The sequence below is a fragment of the Phaseolus vulgaris genome, chromosome 4, assembly GCF_000499845.2.
Source record: "Phaseolus vulgaris cultivar G19833 chromosome 4, P. vulgaris v2.0, whole genome shotgun sequence".
Lineage (NCBI taxonomy): Eukaryota > Viridiplantae > Streptophyta > Magnoliopsida > Fabales > Fabaceae > Phaseolus > Phaseolus vulgaris.
The window spans coordinates 34,279,508-34,291,282 of NC_023756.2; the positions used below are offsets into that span (position 1 = coordinate 34,279,508).

The window sequence follows — 11,775 nt, forward strand, 5'->3', positions numbered from 1 at the left end:
CAGATACTCCTTAAGCTTGACGAAGGCTTCCTCACACTCCTTCGTCCAGGCAAATTTGTTATTCCGCCTTAAACACTGGAAATATGGATGGCCCTTCTCTCCGCTAGCCGACACGAAGCGAGACAGGTCGGCCATCCGACCTGTAAGCTGCTGTACTTCCTTCACGGTGGCCGGGCTCCTCATCGCCAAGATGGCGGCGCACTTGTCGGGGTTGGCCTCTATTCCTCTTTCAGTTAAGAGGAAGCCCAAGAACTTCCCAGCCTCCACGCCAAAGATGCACTTCTCGGGATTCAGCTTCAACCTAAACTTGGCGATCGTAGTGAACAATTCCTCCAAGTCCGCAACGTGCTTGCTTTTCTCTGGCGAGGTCACGACCATGTCATCCACGTACGCTTGCACATTTCTTCCCAGCATTGGTGCAAGTACTCGATCAATCAACCTCTGGTACGTGGCCCCTGCGTTCTTCAGCCCAAAAGGCATCACCTTGTAGCAGTAGCACGACCTCTCGGTCATGAAGGCAGTCTTTTCTTCATCCATGGGATGCATCTTGATCTGGTTATACCCCGAGAAAGCATCCAGGAAACTCAGCAACTTACACCCTGCAGCACTGTCCACCAGGGCGTCTATGCTTGGCAAAGGATACGAATCCTTTGGGCAAGCCTTGTTCAGATCAGTGAAATCGACGCACATGCGCCACTTCCCATTGCTCTTCTTCACCAGTACGACATTGGCCAGCCAATCAGGGTACTGCACCTCCCGGATATGGCCTGCAGCGAGGAGTTTTGTGTTTCGTCTCTAATCGCCTGCCTCCTCTCCTCGTTGAACTTCCTTCTCCTCTGGCGTACCGGTCTGACCTGATTGTCCATCGCCAAATGATGGCACAAGAAGTCGGGATCGATCCCGGGCATGTCCGAAGCGGACCATGCAAACGCATCCAGATGCCGTTCTATCACCTTGGCGATCTGGTCCTGGAGCTCAACCTCCAGAGATCTTCCCAGCTTGAAGATCTTTCCTCTGATCTCTCTTTCGAGCCACTGCTCGACGGGTTTTGGCCTGGTTTCTCTGGCGATCACCGCCCTGGCGATTCCCAGCTCCCTCGCTTCCTCAGGGCGATTCCTTGCCTCTTCTTCCTCTAAACTGGCGTTCCCCTCCCCCTGCTCAGCATCCACCATCACCACGTCACTTCCGGCGGTCTCTTCTATTACCGTCGATCTGGGCTTCACACCAGGAGGCGGGGTGGTTGTCACGTAACTCACCGACCTCTTGTTCTTCAGGCTATTCTCATAGCACTTCTTCGCTTCTTTCTGGTCGGACTTGATGGTGATCACCACCCCCTCCATAGACGGCAGCTTCACCTTCATGTGTCGGGTCGACGGTATAGCGCCTATTCTGTTGAGCGTGGGCCTTCCCAGCAGAATGTTGTATGCTGAAGGAGCGTTCACGACAAGGTACTTGATTTTCTCTGTTCTCGAACCCGCCTCATCTATAAACGTAGTCCTCAACTCAATGTACCCCCTGACCTCCACCTGGTTACCAGCGAAACCATACAAACACCCTCCATAGGGCCTCAGCTAGTCAAGGGGTAGCTCCAACGGCATGAAAGTCGGCCAAAACATCACGTCTGCCGAGCTTCCTTGGTCCACCAGAACCCTGTGGACCTTCCTTCCTGCTGTGATCAGCGAGATGACTATGGGATCGTTGTCATGAGGCACAACGTCCCGAAGATCTTGCTTTGTGAACGTAATGTCCACATCCGGCGAGTGGTCTTCAAACATATCCACCGTCATCACAGACCTCGCATACTTCTTTCTCTGTGACGCGGTGCACCCACCACCCGAGAAACCTCCTGCAATGGTGTGGATTTCCCCGTGGGTAGGCATCTCGTGCTGCTGAGCCTCACCACCTGCTGGTTGGGAGCTCGACGCGCCCCCCGTCCTTCTGTCCAGCAAGTAGTCGTTTAGGAACCCGCTCTTGACCAGATCGTCGAGCTGGTATCCTAAAGCCAAGCACGAATCCACGGTGTGGCCAAAGCCCTGGTGAAACTCACACCAGGCGTCTGGCTTTGGTCCCAGCACATGGCGATCAGGTCCGCCAATCCCATGACAAACTTGTGCTTTGGCGGGCGATTGTACTCCCGGCGTGCTGGTTGAGGGCGCCCTGGGCCCCTGCCCTTGTTCTTCCTTGGGTCATAAGGATGGCGAGTCCTCTGATCCCTCCTGGCCGCCGCTGTCTCCAGCACCCTCTGGGGCTGGATCCTGGTCTGGGCACGTGGCCTAGCGGGAGCCACGCTTCCCCTCTTCTCGGCAACCTCACTCTCATCGGCGATGTGGGCCACCGCAAGTCGCCTGACCTCAGCAAATGTGGCAGGGTGAGCCCTGATCAATGCCTCGCAGAATGGTCCCGGCAGCACGCCCTTCTTAAATGCGTAGACCAGCATCTCTTCATCTTTGGCCGGCGATCGGACCATCTGCGCCCCAAAACGATTCAGGTAGTCCCTGAGGGACTCTCCCTGATACTGCCTTATGTCGAACAAGTCATAAGACACCCTGGGCGGTGCCTTGTTCACGATGTACTGCTCGACGAAGATCTTTGAAAACTGTTGGAAGTTGGTTATGTGGCTGTAGGCAGGTTCACAAACCATTCCAGCGCCGTTCCCTGGAGTGTGCTCACAAACATTTTGCAGTACACGGCGTCTGACCCTCCTGACAGCATCATCTGCGTATGGAACGTGGTGAGATGAACCTCAGGATCCTCCACGCCGGTAAAAACAGCCTTCACAGGTACCACACTCGCAGGGATAGGCGTGTCGGTAATCGCCTGAGCGAAAGGCATAGGAAAAACGCGAGGCGGCGTTGACGGCGCGACCTCTTCAGCGACTGGACGCCCTTGCTGCTCCTGAAGAGCTTGACGCAGTTCTTCAGTCACTCTGCTAAGCTCATCATTCCTGGCCCGAGAGGCGACCAGGTCCTCGTGCATTCTTGCCTGCTCTATACGCGAGGCTTCCACATTCGCCTGCAGCGAACGCATGATTTCAACCATCTGCGCCATAGTCATGGCGCCTTCAGCAGCAACAGGCGCAACTGGACTTGAACGGTTGCTTCTCATTTTTCTCATGAAAACTTGACAAATCACAGAGAGCGGTGAACAACACCTTCTTCAACGATGATCGATTCAGCGATCAATCGGTCAGAACTTCGCGAAACTTCGAAAGAAACCTCAAGGACACAACGAACCTTCACAGAAACCCGCAACTCCACCAAAAACCAATGCTTCTCCCACGAAAAACCAAACGAGCCAAAGAACTCAGATCTCACCGAACGAAACTCGCGCAATCAGCAGAAAACTTCACCTCACCGAACAAAAACCCAAAAGAACGGTGGAAAACGCGAAATTACCGAACGAAACCTAGATGAACAGCGGACAATGGTTGCACCAGCACACAACCACACAGAAACTGCAGAAACCTTCAAGAACTCACGATGTGGATGGGAACAGGTTTTACACGGCCCCACGGTGGGCGCCTGATGATCCTGCCTGTTGACCAGAACGCTGGAGCTTTGCCTCGTCAAACTTGTATCGACTTCTGCGCCGCGTCAACCTCCGTCTTTCACCGTGATTCACCTCAAGAACCTGCAAAAGAACAGAACGGCGCCGCTGCGGCCGATCACGTTCCGACGCCCAAGTCAGCGACTGAACCACTAATTACTAAGAGTAAAACTTAAGAACTCTGAAGGAACTGTGCAATGTTCTCTCCCAATATACTCAAGACTCGCAAGCGTAAAGAAGACAATCTGAACGTGCGTACCTCAGAAGTTCGTTGGAAACTCTTATATACCTGGATACTTTCTCTCTCCTGGCAGTTACACATATGGACACGTGGCTCGCATCCAGCTGTACACGTGCCATCATCTGGAGCATCCTTGACTTGGGCGCTACTTCCGACTCTTCTTTGGCTAAGTTACTTATGCATGATACTACTCAGTGCATAGTCGCCTTGGAGCGTGATCTCTTCTGGATGGCGAGTTCGGGTGCCTTCGTACGCACCTTCCCTGTGGTCTCGCTGGCCGCCTTCATGATCTGCACCACATGTTTCACCGTATATGCTCAAGTAAGCTGTCCCCCGACCTCATCCTCTGGCCAGCTGGGAAATGTCTATCTGCCTTCATCTTCGGCGAAGTCCTTGTTTCGGCGATCTCTAATCACTTGGTCGCCTGGGTTTACATCTGGCGACTTCATCTTTAACCCGGTGACTGCCGGTTCTGGTGTGCTGGAGATCGGAGCACGCCAACTTAATAACTGGCGACTACACGAGCCCCCCGACTTCCTTCCCTTCTGCCAGCCAGGCGTCCTATCAACACGCCTATACAATAGCTTGATGCCACGTCATCATTTCCGACTACCAGGGCGGTACAATACTGAATTTGGTCCTTTTCTTACTTATTGGCAACTTGCATTCTCTAATTATCTCAACCCGTGACTGCATATGATTCTTGTTATATTCATTCATTTTTATTCAAAACATGAGGATGAAATTGTTTTTCATTTAGAAGATTCAACTAAAAAACTCAACCCTAAAGGATATATTTTTCCAAGTCTTTGGAAAAGAACGACATGGCTATGTATACACATATAAAAAAAGGGTTGTACCTTCTGACTTATGAGGATCTAAAACTCAAGTTGCAATACAAAAATTAATTGATAAAGTTCAAAGAAATGCTTAGTTGAACTTCAAAGGATAAAAGAAAGAATGCAAGAGGAAATGGAAACAATGCTAAAAGAGCAAGTGGAAGCCATGGAAATCTAACTTTTAAATCACTTCAACATTGCTTTTACTTGTTTTCCATCCAGGAGTAATGGCTCAATATTTGGGAATCATGGAAGTTGTTTTTGAGGTAGAAATCATGGAAGTTGTTTTTGAGGTATATATATAAATTTTACATTGCTTATTATTGAATTAGATATCACACATTACATTTTTGTTTTTTTTAATGTAGAAACAAGGTCAAACCATTCCTACGGTAGAAAACTAACACAAACTAAGAGAAAACTAACACAAACTAAGAGGTGAACACATGTAACACTTTTTATTTATTTTGTTTTTATATTATTTATTAATTAATTTTGTTAATCTTATTTTGAGATATATTGTACCATTTCGAAGACGTTAATGTTGGTGTTGTCACATTTGAAAAAGATCTTAAGACTCTCAAATATCCACCCAATGCCTTTGAACTCTTATTGAAAATCCTAGTTCATGTTTCTACTTTTGCTTTTTTGGTTTATTGGCTAATAATGATCATTATTATAGTAAAAAATTTGAAAAAACTAATAAAAAAATGTTTATTTAGAAAATTTGAAAAGAATAAGTGAAATTCAAGAAATTGATAATTTTAATTATTTAAAGTCATTTATTAATTAACATTTATTTTTTAAAAATAGGTTCATAATAAGGCTGTTAGAATGTATGACTAATGAATTAAGTCTCATGTTAGAATGTATGACTAATGAATTAAGTCTCAGTCTTATTTTTCAATTGTAAGTAATTTAATTTTGATTGAGCCTCTTGTTTATGACATTTTGAATCGGAAAATTTAGCCTTATTTTAGTGAAAACATTTCAGTACAACAAATTTGTAGTGTAATTTATTATAAGATCATAGTCTTCATTCATAAAAATTCTTTGTTTATTTTTGAATCTATATACGTATTTTGTTTCATTATTTTTAATTGTTTGTTAATGAACTCCATCTAACATAGTTAGAGAAACTAGTGATGTTCAAAGGAAACAAATAAAAAAAGATTGGAACGTAAACCAAAAGTTCATTTTGATGAGACTAGTTTTAATATGAATGAATAAATAACGGATTAATTACAATAAAATAGAGAATATTTGCATTTCTTTATTAATTATTTTGATATCATCTGCTGAAATCCCTTTGCTATTTATTTATCCATATTCAAGCTTCAAGCTAGTCCCATCAAAATGAACTTTTGGTTTACGTCCCCTTCTTCCTATTTGTTTCCTTTGAACATCACTAACTGATTTCTCTGCTTAAAATAATGAAAGAAAACAAAGGAAGCATAATACCTATGAATTCTTATGACTGATATGATCTTATAATAAATTACACTAATAACCTTTCATCTACTGAAATGTATAGTTCTCCTTTGAGTTTGATTGCTGTATTGAAATAAGGCTCTTTTTTTCTGATTCAAATGTCATAAATAAGAGGCTCAAATAATATTAAATTATTTAAAATTGGAAAAGGCTTAGACTTATTTCATTAGTCATAAACTCCCACACTCTAATAGCCTTTTTTATGAACCTATTTTTTTATTAAAAAAAAATGTTAATTAATAAATGACTTTAAATAATTAAAATTTATCAATTTCTTAAATCTTCACTTACTTTTTCAAAACTCTCTGAATGAAGACGTATCTGATGCACATCATTCTCATGCACACGTATCTGATGATACCCTGATTTTAAATCAATCTTCGAAAAAATTGTTGACCCATGTAATTCATCCAACAATTCATCCACAATGGGTATAGGGTATTTATCCGAGATAGTTACTTTATTGAGAGCTCTATAATCCACACACATCCGCCATGTTTGATCCTTCTTCTTGACCAAAATGACGGGGCTAGAGAAAGCGCTCATACTGGGCTGAACAACCCCTGCCTGCAACAGCTCCGCTACTTGTCTCTCAATTTCAGAGTTTTGGTGGTGAGGGTATTTATATGGCCGCACATTGACTGGACCACAATTAGGTAACAAAATGATTCTATGCACCTGATCTCTTACTGGAGGTAGTGTTAACTTGTCTGTAAACACTGCAGGAAACCGCTCCAATACTTCCCGCACACTGTTTTGACCCAATTCCATTGCATGCTGCTTCTCTTCCAATTGAGTCCACCACCCTTCACCATTCCAGTCCCGCTCTTGGCCTGTCAAGAAGGAATTGAGACAGCCATGTCGAACCTATCCTTTTCCTTGACCCTGTAATGTTACCAGCTCCCCATTATGCCAAAACTGCATAGATAAATTTTTCCAGTCCATTACCACTTTCCCCAATGTGCTCAACCATGATATACCAAGAACCACATCTAACCCTCCTAATTCCAACACCAGAGCATCTATTACAAAGAGCCTAGACCCCAGAAAAAGCTTAATTCCTTTACACGTGCCTTCGGACATAACCCGATGGCCATCCCCAAGCTTGATTCTCTTAACAGTAGTAGGGCTTACTGGTAGTCCCAAGGCGGAGGTCAATTCAGGTGAAATAAAATTGTGGCTAGCTCCACTATCGACCAACACCTCCACAACCACATCAGCTAATTGTGCCTCCAACTTCATGGTATTATATTCTCCCATCTTTCCCAGAACCCCAATAATTTTGCACTCCGCCTCTGGTTCTTCCTCCTCCTCAGCATCTTCTACCTCCAACGCTACTATTTCTCCGTCTTCATTCACTGTTTCTCCTTCCCCCAATATAAACACACGTAGGGAGCGTTCAGGACATTTGTGCAAGGTTGGGTGATACTTACCACCGCACTTAAAACAAAGCCCCTTTGCTCGCCGTTCCTCCATCTCCTCACTTCGCACTCCCCGCCACCGTTCCGAAGCTCTACCGCGGCGGTCGCCGTCGCTCTTCCGTCCCGTCGAGCTCAGCGATGAAGTTGGGTTCGCGTTCAACCCAAAAGAGCTCCCTGTTTTTGCCGGGTTGGGCCAACTTAAGTTTCCGGGTCTATTCATGTCCTTCTGGGTCGGGTTAAACCCACTACTGAACTTAAGCCCACTTTCTTCTCTTCGGCCCACAAACCTTTTCCCCACAGCTTTTTCACCCTCGGCATCGTCTTCCTTAATCTCCTCCTCAACATCCTTAGCCATCCTCATCATCTGCATCCGATTAGAAGGATTCAGAGTTCTCACCCTTCGTCGGATCGGAGGTTTCAACCCACTCATGAAGTATCCTAAGTATTGCTCCTCCGGCAATCGACCCACCTGCGAGGAAAGCAATTCAAATGCTTCAACAAACTCTTCAACTCTTCCAGTTTGACGGAGCGTGGATAATTCTTCAAACGAGTTTCCAATCTCCGGCCACCGTAACGTGCGATCAATGCCCTTTTGAGTTTTTCCCATGATAGTTGATCTTCCGTCTCCATCAGTAAATTGAACCAATGGATCGTGGGACCTTCCATGCTCAAACGTGAAAGCTTCACCCGCATATCCTCCGGTGTGTTCTGGACATCGAAATATATTTCCGCACGAGTTATCCAAGCCACTGGATCTTCGCCATCGAACAGTGGAAGCTTCACCTTCTTCCCGGCGAGTCGAGACTCACTCGAAGGCGAATCACCACCCGAGTTTCCACTCGATGCCTCTCCTTCTCTATTTCCCTCCTTCAGTTTGCTTAGTTTCGCAAGAACTAGACTCTGCTGCTGCATCTGTTCGGACTGGAGCTGCATCTGTCGAACCAATGCGTTGAGCGTGGAGGTAACATGTCCCACTTGGGTCTCCAAAGCGTCAATCCGATCACCCATCTTAGGCGTAGGTGGCTTCCTTGGCATCGACGGTCTTCTCCGGGCTGGGTCTTTATCCGGCAGGTCGGACCAATTTAATGGAATGCAGATCAAATAACAGAGACAATCAGCAAGAAAAAGGATATCTCCTTTAGGATTCCTGAATCAGGTAACTAATATCGTGTATCTCAACAGGAAAAATAAGGAAATAACAATCTAACAGTAATTGGTAGCAAGCTACCAATCCAGAGCCACAGGGCCTCTACAATTCACGTTTACAGTGAATCCACTTCTAACAAAATCCTCGATACTCTCTCTCTCCTCTAACCACCTATATATATTACTAATGCTTATACCCCTTATATCCTCCATACATATCAAGCCTGATTCAGGGCCACGTCATTCCTCTTGACCCCTCTCTTATTCTTCCTCTCATACACTCTCCAATTCTTGGGCTTAGGACCATATTCCTGGCCCAGTTGTACCTCAGCATTTCTATTTTCTATCATAAACAGGGTAAGTTTTGTTTATTTTTTAATAGAGATATTACTTTGCCTCTGATAAAGAAGTAATGCGGATGAATGGCACAACAAAATCCTTTAAGCTAATCATGTTGATGAAACTGTGCTGGAGTTGTGACAATAAGGGCTTTTGAGGAGGAATATCGTTATTTTGTAAAGAATCTTGATTTCATAGACATCAATGCTAGTCCTTTCTTCCATTCCATAGCTTTGCCTCAAATGAGTGGTTGAGCCTAAGTTTAGAACTTGTAGTTGCAGTTGTTCTTACCTTCTCAGCACTTTGGATGGTCTTGTTTCCACCTGGGACTTTTACATCTGGTCAGACTTTGTCATTGTAATCTCTATAATATAATTGTTTGTGTATTCCAATTATCTTCAAATTATTGTCTTTTATCTTCAACAAAATCATTATCACTTTTGAAGCAAGCTTCTTATTTGCAGTAACCTTTCTCCCATGATTTATTGGCATGGCTCTCTCTTATGGCCTTACCCTAAACTTTCAGTTAGTATTTTCAATTCAAAGTCAATGCAGTCTTGCAAATTACATAATATCTGTAGAGAGGTTAAATCAATATATGCATATACAAAGTGAGGCTGAAGAAGTAATAGAAACAAAACACCCTCCTTTTAATTGTCCAGAGGAAGGTGAAATACAAATAAACGACTTGCAGGTAATTGGTTCATACTTAGAATATGGAGTATAATGTTTAGAAAAAGTAATGTTGAAGTGAATTGAATAATTTACTTGTTTATGTACTAAGACAGGTACGATACAGGCCTGATGGACCACTTATACTCCATGAATCACATGCACATTTAAAGCAGGACACAAGGTTGGACTTTGTGGCAGGACAGGCAGTGGAAAGTCCAGTCTTATTGGTTCTTTATTTCGTCTTGTGGGGCCAGCAGGAGGAAAAATTATTGTGGATGGCATAAACATTATTCGAGGTCACGTTTTGGTGTTATACATCAGGATCCTACCCTTTTTAATTGAACTGTTAGATACAATTTGGACCCTTTGTCTCAACATTCTGATGAAGATATATGGGAGGCAAAACTAGTAAGAATTAATGGCTTAAACAAGAGGGGGAAGGTGAATTGTTTGTCAAAGATTTTCGCAAAAGTTGATTAGGAATGAAACTTTAGCACAATTCACAGATAAACACAGTTAAAGAAACCAATGAAACAATGATTAAGAAACTGTTTGCAGAATTTCAATCGGTTGAAAATACGTTTTAACCGATTGTTTATGGTAGTAGCAAAAGTAGAATTAAAACAAATAGTTATAAGGAGTGAGAGAGAAAGATTTACACAGCAATTTTATACTGGTTCACTCAACCTTGAGCTACATTCAGTTCTCAGAACAACCACTGGGTTCCACTAGTAATCACTCACATATTTCACCAACACAGCCACAAAAAGGTGCTCTTGAAACCACAAGAACCACTCACCCTCTTTCCACACACACATCTCTAGTCAGAACACCCTTTGACTTTACAAGATTTCACACACACTTACAAGTTTAATAAAGTACAATTACAAGAATCATGAAAGGAATAGAAAACACCTGAGATTACAGAAACCAGGAAACTCCTATGATTAGACCTTGTGCACAACTTAACAACAATCTTGCAAAACTTTTGAAAAACTTCTTTCAAATCAATCTCAATCTCACTTTGTTTGATATAAACTTGTGTATTTTGTTTTGAAAGAAAGGCTATATTTATAGCACAAAAAACTAGTCATTTAAGACAACATTTATTGCCAAAACAACTTTGATTCACATCCAAAACAGATTAACAGGTTTTCAAAAAGTTGTTATGAAATGTTACAATCAATCGGTTGAAAAGTCGTTTTAACCGGTTTAATTGTTGTCAGTTACATAACCAAGTCAAAAACAGTTTTAAAACCTCCAAACAAACCAAGTGACAAACAACCGATTATTTCGATAATTCAACTGATTGTTTTTCTCTTTTATTAAAAACACCTTTTCTTTAACAAAACAGATTGAGCAAGCTTTGTGCAAGAGACTAGGAAAGATCTTAAAAAGATTCTAAACACCCTAGACTAAACCCAAAACAAAGAGCAGCACAACTTCAAGCTTCATCATGAATTTGAAACATCAAAGCTCCCATGTTCAACAAAACTTTGTTTGCATTCTATTTGTTTTTGCTTCACTTAGCAAAAGTGGACTAATTTTGTTGCTTAACATGAAGGTTCTTGGGAATGTCATTTGCGAGAAGTTGTGCAAGAGAAAGAAGAGAGAGCTTAAACTCCTCATGTACACTTCCAAGTGTCTTTATCATAATTATGTTGCAAGCATTTGTAGTACTTTCTAAGTTAGCAATTAGTAATGAACAATGTTAAATTGTTACACAGTTGTTGAAATGGATCAAACGGGAGCATGGGACAAAGGCAGCTATTTTGTTTGGGGCGTGCTATATTGAGAAGTAGTAAGATATTGGTGCTCGATGAAAGCTACAGAGTCAATTGATAATGCAACTGATTTGATTGTGCAGAAAACCATTAGGACTGAATTTGCTGATTGTACAGTAATAACAGTAGCACACAGAATACCAACTGTGATGGATTGCACTATGGTTCTTTCAATCAGTGATGGTACGTTTCATTTACCTATTTACAAGGTAAAGTAAACATTTCAATTTACTTGATTTTCACACTTGAACTTTTATCAGGGAAAGAAAATTAATAATATGCTTGATCATTTG

The 11,775-nt window shown here is 42.9% G+C and overlaps 1 pseudogene; it reads left to right on the top strand.

Annotated features, from left to right (window-relative positions):
* Positions 1–8,504: 8,504 nt before the first annotated feature.
* Positions 8,505–10,246, top strand: LOC137838722 (ABC transporter C family member 10-like; annotated as a pseudogene).
* The last annotated feature ends 1,529 nt before the right edge of the window (positions 10,247–11,775 follow it).